The sequence below is a fragment of the Vulpes vulpes genome, chromosome 13, assembly GCF_048418805.1.
Source record: "Vulpes vulpes isolate BD-2025 chromosome 13, VulVul3, whole genome shotgun sequence".
NCBI lineage: Eukaryota > Metazoa > Chordata > Mammalia > Carnivora > Canidae > Vulpes > Vulpes vulpes.
Genome location: NC_132792.1, coordinates 138,032,636 through 138,051,026, shown reverse-complemented (window position 1 = coordinate 138,051,026; position 18,391 = coordinate 138,032,636). Strand labels below are relative to the sequence as shown.

The 18,391-nt window shown below is 41.6% G+C and overlaps 1 long non-coding RNA gene across 1 annotated transcript in view; it reads left to right on the top strand.

The window, feature by feature from the left end:
* Positions 1-16,083, top strand: part of LOC140594995 (uncharacterized) — a 63,305-nt gene extending 47,222 nt beyond the window's left edge. The window contains exons 2-3 of the long non-coding RNA XR_011996348.1: positions 13,813-13,934; positions 15,761-16,083. This is a non-coding gene — a long non-coding RNA (uncharacterized lncRNA). The remainder of the gene's footprint in view (positions 1-13,812; positions 13,935-15,760) is intronic.
* The last annotated feature ends 2,308 nt before the right edge of the window (positions 16,084-18,391 follow it).

The window sequence follows — 18,391 nt, the reverse complement described above, 5'->3', positions numbered from 1 at the left end:
GTCAGGGAAAAAGGAAACCAGTGAACCTTCATCTTGTCACTAGTCTTCTTAGGGACTACTCTCTAAAGCAAATGAAAATAGTGTTCATTTGAGTAAAAAATAGAAAGTCTATGTCAGCCCCCTATGTTCTCTTCTTGGCTAGAAGTAAAGTCCATCACTGTCAGTGAGGAGGTGGCTCTGAAAAGCCCACTGGACTTATGTGCTCATCTGATGTTGGAGAATGAATATTCCCTTAAATGCTTTAGAAAAGTTGAAAGTGTTAAGTCATTAGTTCTCCTGTGACTTATGAGTCAAGGGACATTAGAATCATAGAAAAAGAGTTTCACTGTTTCAGAGTCCTAAATCTGAGAAAATGTCCCAAAGGTCAAGATAAATTCTAAGTAAAGAAGATAGAACTTCTGAAATGGGTTTTCTTTGGCTCTCCTGAATCATCGAGAGTAACAATACAAACATTTATAAACTCTATGGTTAGTGTATTCCCTATTAAAACAAACAAACAAACAAACAAGCACAAAACAAATCCACAAACCCTTTCCCAGTAGTACTTACTAACACTTCAAAACTGTTAAATTTCTTTTCATTTGGCACTTGGCTTACAAATAGGGATGCAGCCTCTAGATGAAAATGTGTAATATAAGACCATGTGGTTAAAAATATGGATTATACCTTATTCATTCAGTATTTCATTAATTTGGCATATGTTAGTAGACATACTATGTGCCAGGAACGTTGCAAGGCAAAACTATTTACATCCTGGCAATTTTTCCTTAGAAGAAAATAAACATATATTTATTGCAACTTTTATATGGAAACTTTATACTATCAACTTGTAATTTATTGATGATGCACCTAATCAGAAAGAACAAGCTCTTATAGAATATTTCTCACAAATTATGGTAATCTAATTCTTGTCTTATCCTCATACCTTGATTAAAATTACCTTCTTCCTTTGTTATGAACTCCAAATCCCCTCGTGGTACTGCTCTTCTAAACTACCACATTACTCCGCATCCTTTTTGCTACACCAGCCCTCTGAAGGGCTCTCCTCAGCCGCCAGAGACCCAGGAACTTTTTTTTCCTTTGCCTGCATTATTATGGATCTATTCTTGCTGTTTGGGGTTTAGAGCTAGGTGCTAGGCTCAGGAGCAATGTGGTGCTCTCTTTACTTCTTCTACCCTGACTCACTGCTGTCTCATAGTGAAGATGGGATGATAAAAAAATAAAATAAAATAAAATAAATAAAAATAACAATAACAATAAAATAAAAAAAAGAAGATGGGATGATATAAATGGACCACAGTCAAAGATATTAACTGAGGCAATATCAGAGACATTCCCTTAACTCTGGAGATGATATTTCTTCTGAGGTCCTCTTTTTCATAGCATGCACTTAGAATCTCGTGAGGCTCTGAGAAGGCCTAGAGCATGGGGTTATACCAGTTCCAGGTTAGACACTAGGGGTACCTAGAATCTCACTCTTTGGAAGTTTCACAGAGCAGAGTGGGTGAGAAAGGGCAGACCACTGAGTCCTGGTTGCGTCTCTTGCTGTTTATTACCAGCTACACAATTTCTTTTGAATTAAAGGGACAGGTTTTACCTGTCCTTGGCTCTATTGTTTCTGATGCCCCTGTGTCTTCTCTCTTATAGGCGAGGCTGACACAGAACGAGTGAGAAAACCCATGTAACAGAGCCTTAGACTGCTTCCCCCACGATTACAATAATTCTCTCTCACACACGCACACACATTTTTTTCTTGAGAAGTCCTTCAAGTTTCTGTCTTTCTGATCAATACTTTATTCACAATCAGGGACTTAGGTTGCCTCTAGCAACAGCTTTGGCTTAAGCATATCATCAGACATACTTTCTCCTTTCAAGATTTGTTTTCCATAAGCATGTATTTCTCACCACTGAACATTTTCTAACAGCATGTATTTCTCACCACTGAACATTTATAACCAGGAGACAATGAGTCCTAATAAATGGGAACAAAGCATTTTTTTTCAGGTCAAGCTGTCATGACAGGGATATTTTATTGGACCTAGGCAATTATTATATGAGTCTCTCTTTCTCTGTATCTACCTACATATGTGCACATACCACATACATATATATGTACATATTATATGAATATGTACACATATAACACATAAGACAATATAAATATTGTTTTTACCTGTCTATAATATTTGACATAATAAAAATATGCTCTGCTCATATATTAGGATGGAGAAATTAAAAAATTAAGGTTAAAAAGGGGGAAAAAGATCAATGAATGTATTTATCTTGCTACATATTTTTCCAAGTGTAGAGCATGAATGCAGCCAGAAATTCAGGACTTTCTTGTGCTACCTGGGCATCACTAGATGTACTATGTGGGCCCATTTGTATATTAAATAGAATACTCTTTCTATACAAGCACCTGTTTAAGCCTCTGTGTTTCCCAGGTCCAGGGAAGCCCAGGGTAAGCAGGATAAGAATTTCCTGAAATCTGGAAAAGTCTACTGTGAAAGCAGTCTGTCCCCAGACCACTTTTCTTAGGAAGGAAAGATCAAAGAAAACACTCAAATTAAGTATATTCTAATTTGGAACATTGCTTGCAATTGGATATATAATTTTCTATTTTCAAAGACCATTTACAGCTCTGCCTTAAATAGGTTTCATATATATATTCATGAGTATATTCATGTATATGTATATATATATATAGCTCTGATTCATAGGCAGAAGGCTTTTAAGACAATGAGTCATAATGGGTAAAACCTTTATAAACCTTCTATCTCACACTAGGTCTGGAAAAGTCTAAGAATGACTTTGAACTACCTAAGGACCTTACAGGTCAATTATAGTTGGGCCAAACTCAAATCTCATGAGAACTAAGCCTCCCATGATTTGCTGTGTCCCTTGTCCTTGTCCTGGCAAGACAATCTAAGACAGATGGTCACAGAGATTTCTGGCTCCAGAGGGAGCCCTTTGACCTTATTAGTACCTTCCAACTCCAGAGTTTCATTCAGTCCTTCAGGACATAACATAAAATGTTCCCAGAGCTATGGTTAAAAATTCTAGGGAAGCCATCTAGACTGTGGATGAAGACTATTTCTGTTAAAATAGAAGTGTAATATCTTCATGATTTTTTAAAATCTTTGAAGATATACAGATATTAATTTTTAAATGCAAGTGCTATGAATCTATGAAGGAGAAAGCCCAGGGGGGAGAGTATCCTCAAATTGAAGAAAGAGTTGAGAAACAGCAGTATTGATTCCCTTTGGTCAAAGAGACAGAGTAGACACAAGAACAAAGGAGCGAAATGGGGAAAAATAAAAAGACATAGATTTGAATGGAATGGCATGCATGGCAAATAATAAATTGTGGCTGGATTGTGTAGAGGCCAAGTACAATCTCCAGGAGGACTCATGTGGCAGGTAGCTAAGTCAGAGAATGTCCCTGGCAAGAACCAAGGACACATGCTAGCCTGGGAAGCCCCAGTGCTATCAACATATCATCGACCAGAGGCTGGCTGGTGTACTGATGAAACAGAGGAAATGGGATCCCCGAAGGAGTATTACTTGTTGAACTATTTACCAATATTAGTGACAGAGCTATTCCATGGTTTAACACTTCAACATGTAGAAAACATGAACTTCTTTTGTAGAAACCACTAACTTCACTAATTGATCCAACAAATAGTTAAGGACTGGTTATATGCAAGCCATTATGGTGGGTACTGGAGACACAATTTAGAACAAAATAAAACTCTTGTCCCATCAGATAGAGAAAATATAATACAATAAATCCATAAATATGTAAGAATATATGTTGTAATTAGTGCCATAAGTGCAAGAAGTAAGGAGCCATGACTGAGAGAAGCCAGCTGAGATAACTCCCACTGTAGTTAAAGGGATCTGGGAAGACCTCATTGAGAGAATTGAAAGGTAAGCAATCATTCAGGAAAAGAGTTGTAAAAAGGGAGTTCCAGCCAGTAAATGCGGAGGAGACAGCAGGCCCAGAGGCTGAAACAGTTTGGTATGTTCTAGGAACCAACAGCGGACAGTCTGGTGGGAGATGGGCAATACTGCTGTGGTATGAGGAGGTAATGGGCAGTCAGAGATCAAAATGGCAGCTTTATTGCTGAAAAGAGCTAGATCAGAGGGTGGGTCTTAGATCTATGGTTAGGGATCCCATGAATGCACCTCACAATTAAACCTCCCTGCCCAGGCCTAGCCAGAAGATACCAGCCTAGTTTGCCCCATGGAGAAACTGAGAATAGGAGTCTTCCCAGTGAGCAGGCTACCACCCTGGAAAGAGAGAAAGGAGGGACTCAATTCTTTCTCCCAAACCCGTCAATAAGAAGCTGTTCATTTCCGCAGGAAAGCTCAGGCCAGGAGGCTTAATCAAATGACAGTCCCTCCTTTTGAAAGGTTGAAGCCAGAGAAAGAGGTTCCTCTGCAACAGCCATTTTAGGTTTGCACCTACCTGTGTGTTTCCACTGGGGAAGGCAGAAGGCAAGGAAGATGATATCCACAGTGGACTGGAAAGGACTGTGTCTTTTGGTGGGAGAAATGCTCCCACATATATGTATACAATGGAATATCACTCAGCCATTAGAAACGACAAATACCCACCATTTGCTTTGACGTGGATGGAACTGGAGGGTATTATGCTGAGTGAAGTAAGTCAATCGGAGAAGGACAAACATTATATGGTCTCATTCATTTGGGGAATATAAAAAATAGTGAAAGGGAATAAAGGGGAAAGGAGAAAAAATGAGTGGGAAAAATCAGAAAGGGAGACAGAACATGAGAGACTCCTAACTCTGGGAAACGAACTAGGGGTGGTAGAAAGGGAGGTGGACGGGGGCGGGGGGGTGACTGGGTGATGGGCACTGAGGGGAGCACTTGATGGGATGAGCACTGGGTGTTATTCTATATATTGGCAAATTGAACAACAATAAAAAATAAATATATATAAAAAAAGAAATGCCCCCACAATCTTTACTATTTTTTTTCCTTTGGATGGTGCCAACCAACAGCACCCATCAGAGACTGTGGCAGAGACAGGTAAAGGAGAGTTCTGTTTTGGTTTTGATCGCAGTATGGCTAAGCCAGATCTAACAAGGAAATGCTTAAATTCTACAGGATTTAAGTTAAGTTCAGGTCTTAGCTAATCCTTAGTTCTTTTAACTCAGGCTCTCGTGGTCATACGAATGCAGGTATGTGCCTGGACCATGTGCATCCCCCATCCCTTCCATTAGTATGTATACCTCATTGGCTGCTTTCATATCTGTCCACAATGCCTGGCTGCCATTACAGAAGCTCAAGTTTTGCTGTTTGACTTACTGATTAGTAAGGAACAGAGCTATTCAACGTTGCTTCAGGCCAATAAGGAAAGTTACCTCTTTCCTATTTCATCCAAAATCTCTATCTCCTTTCCCTAAACATCACTGTCGCTGGAAAACAACCTGCACAGAAGAGGAAAAATCCTAGTTAGAGTGAAAAGAGCCCTTCATCCTTTGGGAAAGCAGACTGAGCCCCGTCTGATTCACACACAGTGAAATCCTGCTTATCCCAGTGTTTCCTGTTGTGTCCCCTAGGATCCATTAGCAGTGGATTTCTTGGCATTTGCGCCTGGTAGAAACGAGATCACCCAGGCCCGACCAGCTCCAGCTCAGGGAGCGTTGAATTTCAGCACTAGCAGGCTGAGTGCCCTTCTCAGTAACTGGTTAGGAACAGCTCTCACATGAAGGAGCTGTAGGAGTGCACGCAGAAATGACCCTCTGGTGTCCGCTGCATATTGCCTTCAGTAAGGCAGTTATATCTCTTTTTTAAATAATTATTTTTGACAAGATGTACATAGTTCAAAAAGCTCAAAAGATTCTAAGTAGTTTACAACAGAACCCTCTGTCCCCACCCCAGATGCTGACTCCAAAGAGGTGGGCACTTTCAATCATTTCATCCTTCTTCGGAAGTTACCTCAATAAGTTTAAATAACAAGCTTATACTGCTAGATTTTCAATTTTAGTCATAATCTATCGATTTCCCTGCTATATAAAATTAAAATTTGGGTCTCTGATGCATGCATATTCATGTGCACATGTACACACACACACACACACACACACACACCTTCCCATTCCCTCCTTCTCCTGCTATAGTTATAGCACGATTTTTCACTGGATCAATAGGCATTGTTTACATTTCTATGAAGTTATCACTAAGATGTTTGCATTGCTGAGTCATATGGAGCACTGTGATTTTTTTTTATCTTGTACAATTTTGCCCCTGAAATGAATAACTTGCCTAAATTTTCTTTACACTCAGTTATACATACAACTATCTTTAATTTGTTCCCAAATCAGATCTCCTCTAAAGGGCTTCAGACACATGGAGTCAGACACCTAATCTATAGGTGTCACTCCTTTTCTTGGAAACATCCCTCCTGGAGCCTTCATCCCCTCCTGCCATTTGACAGTTGCTACTTGGGTCTACTTCCAGCTGCCCTCCTGTCTTCTTTAGCATCCAGGACACTCAAGGGTTATACCCTTCTATGTTGAGGCCCCTGATTCCCTAGATTCCATTCTGCCCTCTTTCTTGATTTACTCTCCACTCTACCAGTAGCTTTCCAAAAGGGTGCATACATTGGAGATATATTTTAGTTAACTTTTGTATCTTAAAAAAATCTTTATTCTCCCTAATAGATTGAGCATAGAAAGGCTTTCCCTCCAAACATTGAAGTTACCTACCCATTGTCTTCTCATTTTCCATATGACTATTGAAGAAGTCTGATTGTTTTTATCCCAACTTTTTAATGGTTTATCTATTTTTTTCCTCTATGAAAACACTTAGGATTTTATAATTCTCCCAGCATCCTAAAATGTCGTAATGCTGTGTCTGTATATCTTTTTTCATTTTAGCAGATACTTTCATTCTAGAAACTTGAGGCTTTTAGTTTGGGGAAATTTTCTTGAATTACTTCTCTAGTCATTTCCTCCCCCTCACATTCTCTTTTCTTTTTCTCAATCTTTTATTAAATTACTTTATTTTATTATTATTATTTTTTTTTTTTTGGTGGACCTGCTGGACCGATCCTATAGATTTTTGTGCAGGGAAGTATGGGGGATGGGGTTGTTTGTTTTACATATTCTTTCCTATTCTCTCTATTTCTCTCTGTGTGTTTTGCTTTCTGGAAAATTTCCTCAACTTTATTTTTCAGTAGTGGACGTTTCATTTCTGCAATTGTAGTTTTAGTTCCAGGCAACCCAGAATGTTCCTTTTAGTGGCCTCTTGCTCAATTTAGAATAGCATAGCTTGCGTGGCAGTTGAGCGTATAAACAGAGGAGATGGATGGTGTACAGATTGCAATTCAGCAGTTCAACCAGCTTTGTGATGTTGGACCATAGACTTCAAACCTCTGCAGCTCAGTTTCCTCAACTGGAAACTGAGGATAATAACAACACAGGCTTCTTGTAGAGTTATTTTGTGAGGACTCAGTAAGTTACTAACAAAGCAATTGGAGCAGTGCTTAGCACATAGCAGGTCAACTCTTACTATTCTGTCTGTGATATGTTTTCTTATCTTTCTGAAGCTATTAATTCCAGAGGATTTTCTTGAAAATCTTTTTTTTGCTTCCTGCTTTGTCTCTGCATTTTTTTGTTTGTTTGTTTGCTTCTGTTTGCTTTGGTCTCTTTCTTTCAGGAGGCTTTCCTCAAACATTTCATGATATCTTAATACTGAGGAATTTAAATGCTAATTAGATACTCTGTGTGTTTGCATCTGGCTTATACACTGGTGGGCTTCACTGTAGGGAATCTGCTGGACATTTCATTGTACAGCCTCCAAGGAGTGTAGGTCTTGGACTGCTATAGTCTCTTGCCTGGGGGTCTAAATCTGACAGCCTGAGTTCTTGGAACTGAGCCAGATAAGGGGCCCAGTCCTCCAGCACACTATGCCAACCTTCCCTTCAGCCCACTGCTTTCTGCACATGCAGCTGCCTCTACTGGGTCTCATGTCCCTGAGCCTGAAACCCTTCTTCAGAATCTCCACATCTGGCCTTCCACTGGGGTTAGGGCCAACAGCCGCCTAGTTTTGCAGAAAAATACAGGGGATCTGGGAATCTATCTGCTTCTCACGTAGACATTTAACAAATAATTTGTCAGCCATGCCTGCACTCCCACTTCCAGAGGTTATCATTGCTCACAATTCCTGGGCTTGGCTGGGTTTCCAGGATACAGACCTGCTTGCTTTTCTCAATGCCACCTTAGGGGCCACCTTCTCTAGCATGCTGAGTTTACTACCACTTGTTCAGCTCATCTCTAGCACTAAAATTTTGTGGCCATGTTCCCCATTGGCTTTTTTCTTAACCCCGATGACTATATGCAGTCTTAAAAATAGCTTTTCATTGTCCCAATTGTGGAATTTCAGGAGGATGCAGATTATATTTATCTGCCACTGTTTACAATTATACTTCTTAATCCATTTCTTGTGATTCTGGGTTATACTCTATGAACCACAAATAATGAGGGCCACAATCCAGATAATTAATAAATAGCTTTTCTTAGTCTGTGAAGATGCTGCCATAAGTCATCAGTAAGGAATTTGAGCTTTGGATCTTGAGAGGGAGTTTCCCTGATTTGCCAATAGGCTCTCTTCGTGATCAACAAATCATATTGGTGGACCAGGCAGCAAGGCTCAGGTGAGCAGTGTGTTTTTCCCATGTCTACCATTCGTCAGCCATACAACTTTGGCCAATTAAATCTCTGATTTCAGTCCCTTCCCTTGTGAAGAAAATGTATCTCTATTTCTAAGTTTTCTGTCAGGCTTAGATATTATACACTGAAAAGTTCTGTACAAATAATGAGAAACATTAAATTTTAGCTGCTCCCACTTCTCAGCTCCCAAACATTTCAGTCTGTGCCCATTTATTTTGCAGGATATACTACCCTAGGGTTAAACTGATATTTTCTGAGTTTTCTCCCATTTTAGACTGAGTGGCTTGTAGGCAGGTATATTGGCCATGATTTGCTCGGCTTGGTGCCATCAAGTCATAACACCAGGCATGGAACAAAATAGGTGTTCACTAAAATGGTGGCTGGACAAAGAGGAAGAAGAGCTATCTGGCACTGGAAATGAGCCCATGATCTTGACCTCTTTAGTTGTTACTTCTAATCAACTACATATACCATTAAGAAAACTCACTTCCATAACTGAGAAGGCCCATTCTTCTTAGGCTCTGAGCAGCTATAGGCTGGTTGACACTACTGGCCTTTAATACCTGGGGGCAGACCTGAAAAATGATACCTTTGCTATGCCTGACTCCATGTCCTATTATCCATCCCTTGAGCCATATGTTTAGCAACTTATATTTAATAAATACAGCAGCAGAATCTGATTATAGTGAGCCCAGTGATAGTTAAACTCAATTGCCAGGGAAATAGAGTTAGAATCCTGAATTGTTTTATGTATTGCAATGGGCGATTGGAATGCCTGTTCCATATGGCGCTGACTCTGTCTGTAGATTGCACAGCCCATTCCCTGTCAGATGGTCCCATTTTGGGTCAGTGATGATGGCAGGGAACAATGTGTAGAGACAGGTGATCCCCAAGGGGGTCCATTAGATTTCAATTTTTTCCCGTTGATCGCTATCCCATGGCAGACCAATGGATTTTGGCACAGTTGGGCTTGCATCCTTACATTTTTAATGGGCACATTGGTATTTATGATGCTAGCTCTGTCCAGGGCTTCAGAAAGACAGAGACAATGGTGGGAAGAGAGCAAATGGCTTATATAAAGGTTAGCAGAGATTGTTTTCCTGCTTCCAGAGGTAGGGATGGGTTCTTTTATCTGTACCAATTCACCTGTTCCTAGCTGTCACAGTTCTGAGGAGTATGCACAAAGCTGCTGAGTGCTCAGCCAGAGGGGAGGGTGTTGCCTGCTGCTCAGCCTTCAGAATGACATTTCCCTTCTCTGACCACCCTGCCAACCCCCAGAATGCATTCTCCTTCCTTCTGGAGGCTTCCTGGGGAGGGTTTGCTATTCTTTGCCCTGGCAGGAAGAAGTGGCTCCCTCTTCCACCTATGAAGGGGAATTATACATACCTCCGTAAAGATGTTCCCCTCTGGCTCACCTGTTTAGCTTATTAATAAAGCAATTCTGCAGCTTACAGAACAGCAGGGGTTGGGGAGCAGGGGGGTAACCTGGTATGAACCTGAGGTCACTTTTTGATACAAGAATTCCATTCAGATCCCAAGAAGAGACACCCACACCTCTTTCTACACCTCTCGATAGGGCTTTTGTGAGCGCTTTTAGTCTATTACAGAAGGCTGGCTTTGGCACATTATGAATATCAATAGAGTTCCCATCACCATTCTCCCTACATAAAGGAGCGTTCATATAGTGTTCACCGGCATGGTAGAGACAATAAGTCTGCTTCCCTCCTCGGCGCCTTTCCTTTCCTTGTCAAGAGGAAATCAGCTCAGTGAGAAGCATGCAGCCTAGCTTTAAGTAATTGCTCTGAAGCCTGGCCTCTTGAGCCAGCAGCCACTTTTTTCTGTCACATGTCCCTTGTGGGTTCTGTCTTCTCTAAACATTCTTTCCATCTTGCAGCTATCTTTCTTGCTTATTCTCTGTGGTTTTTTTTCCTGTGAATTTATAGCAAGGCTAACTCATACAGGGGTTCTTGAAATGTCATGGTGACCCCCTTGCTCAGATACCAGGACACCAAGTCTTTTGCCTTCTACAGAAAGGTTGAATACCTTCCAGCTGGAGTTTATAAATGTCTTGAAGTCATAGAACCTTCTTATTTAAAAATAAAATTAAGCCTCCTTGCTTGAGCGGTAAAGTCTTAATGGCCTACATAAGGCAAATGGCAATAAAGCAAAACAAGTGCTGCTTTATAGCCAACCATTCATGTGAAAGAGGTGTGTAAAATAATGATAATAGTCATAACAACAAGTAGATATTAGGGAAGGAAGGCTGGAAATGGGGGCTGTAATAAAATTTATCTTCCCCATTATTGTGATTCTTTATGTCACTTCTACAAAACAAGAGTCTCAGGCATTTCCTTCCTGGGTCGAGGATACCTGCACTGACCTTGTGCCTCCTTTTCTGACTTGGTCCTTGAATATACAGAGCCAAATGGTGAGAATGAGACTCTCATCAGAAGAAGTGAGAGGAAGAAGTGAGTCTCCTTGCCCTCTCTAGTGTGTATGCAATGCCACTGTAGTCAGATGCCATGACTCTGCTGAGGCCTGTAGTCCTTGTCCAAGTCTTAGTCATTGCAGAAAGGCCATCTCAGACAGAAACCTTGCTCAGAGGAGCCTTGCTTTCTAGAGAGAAGTCTAGAGGCATTTCATTATGCTTTAGTGTGTTGGGGTTTATAGATGGTTTTGGCCATATGGCAGTGGTTAGGAGGTAGGCAAGACCATATCCCTGTAATGGACCCCAATGGACCCACCCCAAAAAGTCCTTTGGCAGCAAGATCATCCAGTTTTACATTCACATCCCATTGGCTTTCCTCTTTTGTTATCCCTAGCCTTTAGGAAAGTCTTATTTAAGTATTCCCCTGGTCTTAGCTATACTACAGAGTTGGCAGGACAGGATCCTGGCTCATCTTCGGCCAGAACATTAACTAGGAGCAGCTCTGTCCCCAGATGAGCAGTGGTAGCCCTAGTAATTAACAAAAGATTTCCCTCAGGCAGCATTTTCCAAAGTGGGTTGCATCTAATATGAGTTCTGTTTGGATATTAATAAAACTTATGGGCAAAAAGATGCCATGGTCAACCAAGTTTGGGGAATATTGGGTTAAACATCTTAAAGGAGTTGATTCTTAGCAAAACTCCTCAAGGCCTTCTTACTGATTTCCTGTGGCTGCTATAACAAATTACTGCAAACTCGGTGGCTTGCCTCCTCGCACAGTTTGGGAGCCCAGAGATCTAAGTCAGTATCACTGGGCTGAACAAGCTCTAGGAGAGAACCGGTTCCTTGCCTCTTTCAGCTTCTGGTGGCTGTCCACATTTCTTCACTTGTGTCCATCACTCCAAACCTCAAAGACAGCATCTTCAAATCTCTCCCTGCTCCAACTTCATATCATATCTTCCTGTGTGCGTGTGTATGTGTGTGTGTGTGTGTGTGTGTGTGTGTGTGTGTATGAAACCTCCCCCTGCTTCCCTCTTATAAGGACACATGTGATTGCATTTAGAGGCCACCTAGTTAATCCAGGATAAACTCCTCTTGAGATCTTCAAGTTAATCACATCTTTTGCCATAATAGGTAATATTCACAGGCTGCAAGGATAAGAGAGTGAATATACAAAAAAAAAGAGAGAGAGAGAGTGAATATATCTTTTTGTGGGGTCACCATTTAACCCACTGTAATTATACATTATGTTAATACATTATGATCATTGTGCCTCCCTAGGATAAGTAAGAGTTGTGGAGTGTTTCTCAAACCTCAGTGACAAAGCAACCCTAATTTCAGGAAACTTTTGTAGGATTAGTGTTCTGAGGAACATACTTTGGGAAATTTCATCAAGGGAAAATGAATCGTAGGAGAAAAAAACAAAGTCAAACAGTGCAGCTGCCCTTCTCCCTGTAGTTTTGGGTTTTATTTCACTAAGGAAGATGGCACTTTCCTCGCCTCAGGAGATAATATTATTACACAGATAAAGAATGAAAAAATATCAGCAATTTCATGGGGACATTTAAGCCACACTCCACAGATGATGTATCTCAAGGGAATAGTTAAAATAGCATTGTATTCAGAATTTCAAAACCTAGTTGTATTCCTGGCTCTCTTACATACAAGCTAAATGATGCTGAGGAAGTAATTAAACTTTTCTAAGCCTTCATTCTCTCATTTATAAAATAAGGATAATAACCACACTTACGTTGTTGTATCATGTGAATGCCATGTGTAAAAGCACTTTAGTAGATAAAAAAACTTAACACAATCTAAGGAATTACTTTTATTCTGTGAAAGTCAAATTTAGAAAAAAGAGAAAATGGTGGGAGTAGATTTCTACTGGTCTTCTCCAGAGCTCAAGTTCTTTTTGCTCAGTGAGAGAGCATAGCCACAGTTCTATTCACTGTTCTATTTCCAATAGTTGGCATTCAGTTCATACTCAGTAAATGTGTGATGAATGAATTCTCCTTGTCTAGATCACCTCTCCCTAGCGTCTGTTCCCCAGAATCATGAGATTCCAGGGCTGGAAGGGCCCTTAAGATATCATCTACAATAGTAGTTCTCAAATGCGGATCTAAGGACTAGCAAAGGCTGGCTACATGAGAATCAGATAGGAGCTCATTAAATGCAGTTGCCACACACCACCCTGGAGACTGATTCAGTAGATCTGAAGTGGCACCTGGGAATCTGTATTTTTAGCAAGTTCCAAGGATATGTGATACAGCTGATATAATTGGGGTACATTGATCTAGCCTTTCCCACTGTCTTTGTACAAAACCACCCCTGAAGCGTTACATGAAATGAACTATTTCTTTTTAAAGACTTCCATGGAAGTTTTTCAACTTCCTTCACTAGAGATGCTCTTTGTACTAAGTAGTCATGTGACACAACTCAGTACATCTTGGTACATTAATTCTCTCATTCATTCATCGATCTATTCAAACAAATATTTATTGTGCCCCTACTATGTGCTGTGCTAATTCATAATTTATTCCACTGCGCTGCACTTCTTCTCAAGAGATCCCTTGTCACTGCAAATCCCATGATGTAAAGCCTCTCATTTCACCTTTTTGGCCTTGAATAAGTAGAGATATAGAAAGATTCACCTTTCTGCTTTACTATTTGCTTTTCTCTTTTCCAGGGATTATCTCTATAGTATGAAGGAAGCTTTTCTGCCCTTAACTGATGAGTCCTTGGATGCCCCAGAATCATGGATCATATAGTTGGGAGGAGCCTTAAGAGACCTAACTAGTCCTCAAAAATGTAAGTTGCATTATCCTTATTTCCCCATTTACAAGTAAACTACATAAAAAGCAGGAACATTAAACGTGTAAATTGCCCTGGGTAACCACGGACATTTTTACAATATTAATTCTGCCAATCCATGAGCATGGAGTATTTTTCCATCTCTTTGTGTCTTCCTCAATTTCTTTCAGAAGTGTTCTATAGTTTTTAGGGTATAGATCCTTCACCTCCATAGCCAACATGCACATGAGAAAATGCTCTGCATCACTTGCCATCAGGGAAATACAAATCAAAACCACAATGAGATACCACCTCACACCAGTGAGAATGGGGAAAATTAACAAGGCAGGAAACAACAAATGTTGGAGAGGATGTGGAGAAAGGGGAACCCTCTTACACTGTTGGTGGGAATGTGAACTGGTGCAGCCACTCTGGAAAACTGTGTGGAGGTTCCTCAAAGAGTTAAAAATAGACCTGCCCTACGACCCAGCAATTGCACTGTTGGGGATTTACCCCAAAGATTCAGATGCAATGAAACGTCGGACACCTGCACCCCGATGTTTCTATCAGCAATGGCCACAATAGCCAAACTGTGGAAGGAGCCTCGGTGTCCATCGAAAGATGAATGGATAAAGAAGATGTGGTTTATGTATACAATGGAATATTACTCAGCCATGAGAAACGACAAATACCCACCATTTGCTTCAATGTGGATGGAACTGGAGGGTATTATGCTGAGTGAAGTAAGTCAATCGGAGAAGGACAAACAGTGTATGTTCTCATTCATTTGGGGAATATAAATAATAGTGAAAGGGAATATAAAGGAAGGGAAAGGAAATGTTGGGAAATATCAGGAAGGAAGACAGAACATAAAGACTCCTAACTCGGGGAAATGAACTAGGGGTGGAGGAAGGGGAGGAGGGCGGGTGTTGGAGGCGAATGGGTGACGGGCACTGAGGTGGACACTTGACGGGATGAGCACTGGGTGTTTTTCTGTATGTTGGTAAATTGAACACCAATAAAAATTAATAATAAAAAGAAAAAGCAGGAACATTAAGTGCCTTACCCAGCATCAGAATCAGGAAACGTAGGGCTTAGATCTACTATCTCTCCCCTTTTATTTCTTAAAATAATGTTTATTCAGACTCTTTTATTCTAAAATAATGTATGTGAGAGCAATATTCTCCCATTTAAAAAATACTACCTTTCAAATATTCATCTGGCTGGTTTGAGAAATGGGCCTTTTCTTCTTCTGCCGGGCTCATAATTACTTATTGACATCTTCTGATATTCACTAGTGTATGCTTATAATAAATATCACATGCCCCCAAACTGAGCCAGCCAACATCTATTAAATGGCGAATGAGTGAAATGTTGTTAGCTGCACTTTATTTTCCTAGGCTGCAGTGGGGCCTTGAGGTTTCTTTCCCAGTTTCTCTAGCCCTGGAGAGCAAAAGTGTTCCACCCCATCAAGCCCTGCTTCTCCTGTCTCTACTGTGTCTCTGTTCCAGGGATGCTCTATTCATTCGTCACTAGCAGTCTCTAATGTTCATGTGGGGCAGGTCTCCAGGCAGTCCCCAAAGCTGTCCTAGGAACTACTGGAGTAAGAGTGCAACAGCCGGGAGCCCCTCAATCCCCTTTCTCCTATACTTGCCTCAAACTTCACAGGGTCCAGGATGCTGCTGCCCTCCTGTGGCAAATCACATCCTGTGGGGGGTGGGGAAGATATAAGGCCAGGGGGACCCATTTTCCTGACCTGTGTGGCAAAGGATCAGGCTAATCACAGAATTTATATTTCTCATCTTAAAGTCCTACCACATCTTATTGAGTTCTTCTTTTTAAAGTTTTGAGGTAGAGGAGCTGCCTTCCTTTGTTCACATCTATCCAGAAGTCAATGGAAGGGATGTGGAGGCACCAGAGAAGACCTTAGGGACAACAGCTGGGCACTGAAGTCCTGGGATGGATCATGGAAAGAGGATTGTGATGGTCTTCATAGGGTTATGGGAAGCCTGAGATTGGCTGGATTTTCTGAGCCAAATAAAATTAGATGCCTGGTGATCTCAAGAAAAGAGCAAGATGCTCCATCTTTTTTTGTTTGTTGGTTTGTCTATGTGCCTAGCACGCAGAGGAGACTCTTGATTTGCTGAAGCTGGTGGTCTCTTTTTTCCCTTTTCCTTTCTTTCTTTTAAATACTTTTATATACAATTAAGATTATAAATTTTCACCCCATTTACTGGGAATGTGATCATTCGGAATAGCCCCTTATGCTGTTAGCAGTGAAATATGAAGTTCAGAGGATCTAAAGAAATTAACTGAAAGTCAACAAACAGTACTAATTATGAAATTTATGAAATTTCTGCCTTTTTCTCTCCTCCCACTCTCTCACTTTGTGTAGTTGGTCCAGATCACTTGAAAAGTAATAAAATTCTTTTGTGTACAATTATGCAATGTCTTCCTTTTCTCCCTCACCCCAACCTACTGCCATGCCCTACCACCTCCTTTATCCCAGGAGAGCCTCAATTGGCTCTATTTGCAGAACTGTGAATTTGGGAACAGCCTGGTAGCAGACCTGACTGTTGGCACTTGTCCCCCGAGTGTTCAAAGGGATATTTGCATGTTTCCTGAGGAGGTGAGTAGGAAGCCCCAGTGTCAGCTGCCATGGCCACCCTTCTGGAATAACTGGAGTGGAAGGACATGCCTCATTGTGTCTCAGCTTCGGATTTATTTTGATGCTGGGAAATGGGGGGGAGGGGGAGTGGAAAGGCAAAGTGTAGGGCAAAAGGAAGACAGATGAATGGTTAATGGAGGCTGAAGTGGCAGATTGAGAGAGAACACAAACACAATGGGCAGACCGATGGATTGATAGATTGGACCCAGAGATGTAAATAGGATAGTTTATCTAAGCTGCTTAGAGTCTCTCCTTCCTATCTATCCATCTATTTATCTATCTGCCATAAGCAGGAACTGATAAGGAGACAGACAGATTCCTGAGTAGGATGGATTAGCAGCAGGCACAGAAGCCTCCTGGCATTCCAGACTTCAGAAGGAAGGGCTTTGGGACCTGGGGACAGATTACAGGTGCTTCCCTGGAGGGCTTCCTGCCCCTTCTATGCCCTGGATGAAAACATGATCAGCACCCAGGCAGAGAAGGTTGCTCAGGCCTCAGAGTAGCCACTCACCTGCCTTCCTGTTTCAGACCCCTCCTCTGACAATTTGCAGGTGTTTTGTTCTCAGACCCCAGAAAGTGGACAGCTGCCAATCGGAGAAGGAAGCTGAGGGAGCAGGGCTTGGTGCTAGCATACATTTTTATCCCAAAGCCTTGCTTTAAATTCCAGTCAGGCTTCCAGTCTTGCAACAACAGGGGAAAGGAAGAGGAGAAAAAAATGTGAAGGAAAGCTAACCGTGCTCCTGCTGTTCTGGAAAGCTGTCAGCTGTCAGGTCTGCTTAACTGACAGTCTGGTCTCCAGAGCTCTGGGAGCCCAGCCCCAGGAGAGGTGAGGGCTGGCCTGGGGTGGGGTGGTGGGGTTGTTGCAGGCTGCCACACTACCTAACCCCAGCCTGCCTAGGCCTGGCAGGGGCACAGCCCTGGGCTAATCAGCAAGCCTGGGGAGGGGCACAGGGAGTTAGAATATCATGTTCTCTGTTTTACCAACCTTCCTGGGGAAGAAGGGGGATGGGATAAAAGGGCAGCTGTGTTGTAGAGAAGTCAGGCTATCTCAGGACCCCTGATAAGCGAGATTCCTTGGGGCCTGGGGTGGGGGCCAAGGTGGGGAAATTTAAGAGAATTCCAGAACTCACTTCAGGCCCACTGGTACAGGGGAAGCTACCTTTGCCCCTGTCACATAGGGATTGAGTAGCAGTTGAGGACTAGCTGGCTCTTCCCTCTTCTCTACATGAGCTGGCTTCCAGGGCCCTCTTCCTTTTTCCTCCTTCCTTTCTTTCTGCTGAGCCTATATCCCTAGGTATGAAATTCCTGTGAATCTCAAGATCACCCTTGCAGGGCAAACTCTTGTGCAAGTCGAAAGGGATTGCTGGGCTCCATTCTAATCCCCACTACTTACTCTGCGAACTTGATTCCTATCCCCACTACCTACCTAGCTACATGACCTTGATTCCACTCCCTACTGCTTTCTCACTCCCTACTTAGATGTGATTTGGAGCAAATAAGCCTTATCTCTAAAAAGGAGATCATCTTTAATCCACTGATCAAACAAAAAATGCGCATATGGAGACATTTCATAAACTATAGGAATCTTTCTATAAGACATTATTCTTTCCTGATTTATCTTTGTTTCCTTGACAGGCCCTAACACAAAGACTTACAGAGAGTAGGCACTCAATAATAGTCAAACGAAGACTAAACAAATGGGTGAAGGGATGGAGTAGAGGACTGTTTGTCTAAATTTGATCACAGAACATCTGGGCCCCATTGCAAATCTACAGAATCAGAAACTCTGGGATGGGCCCCAGGAATC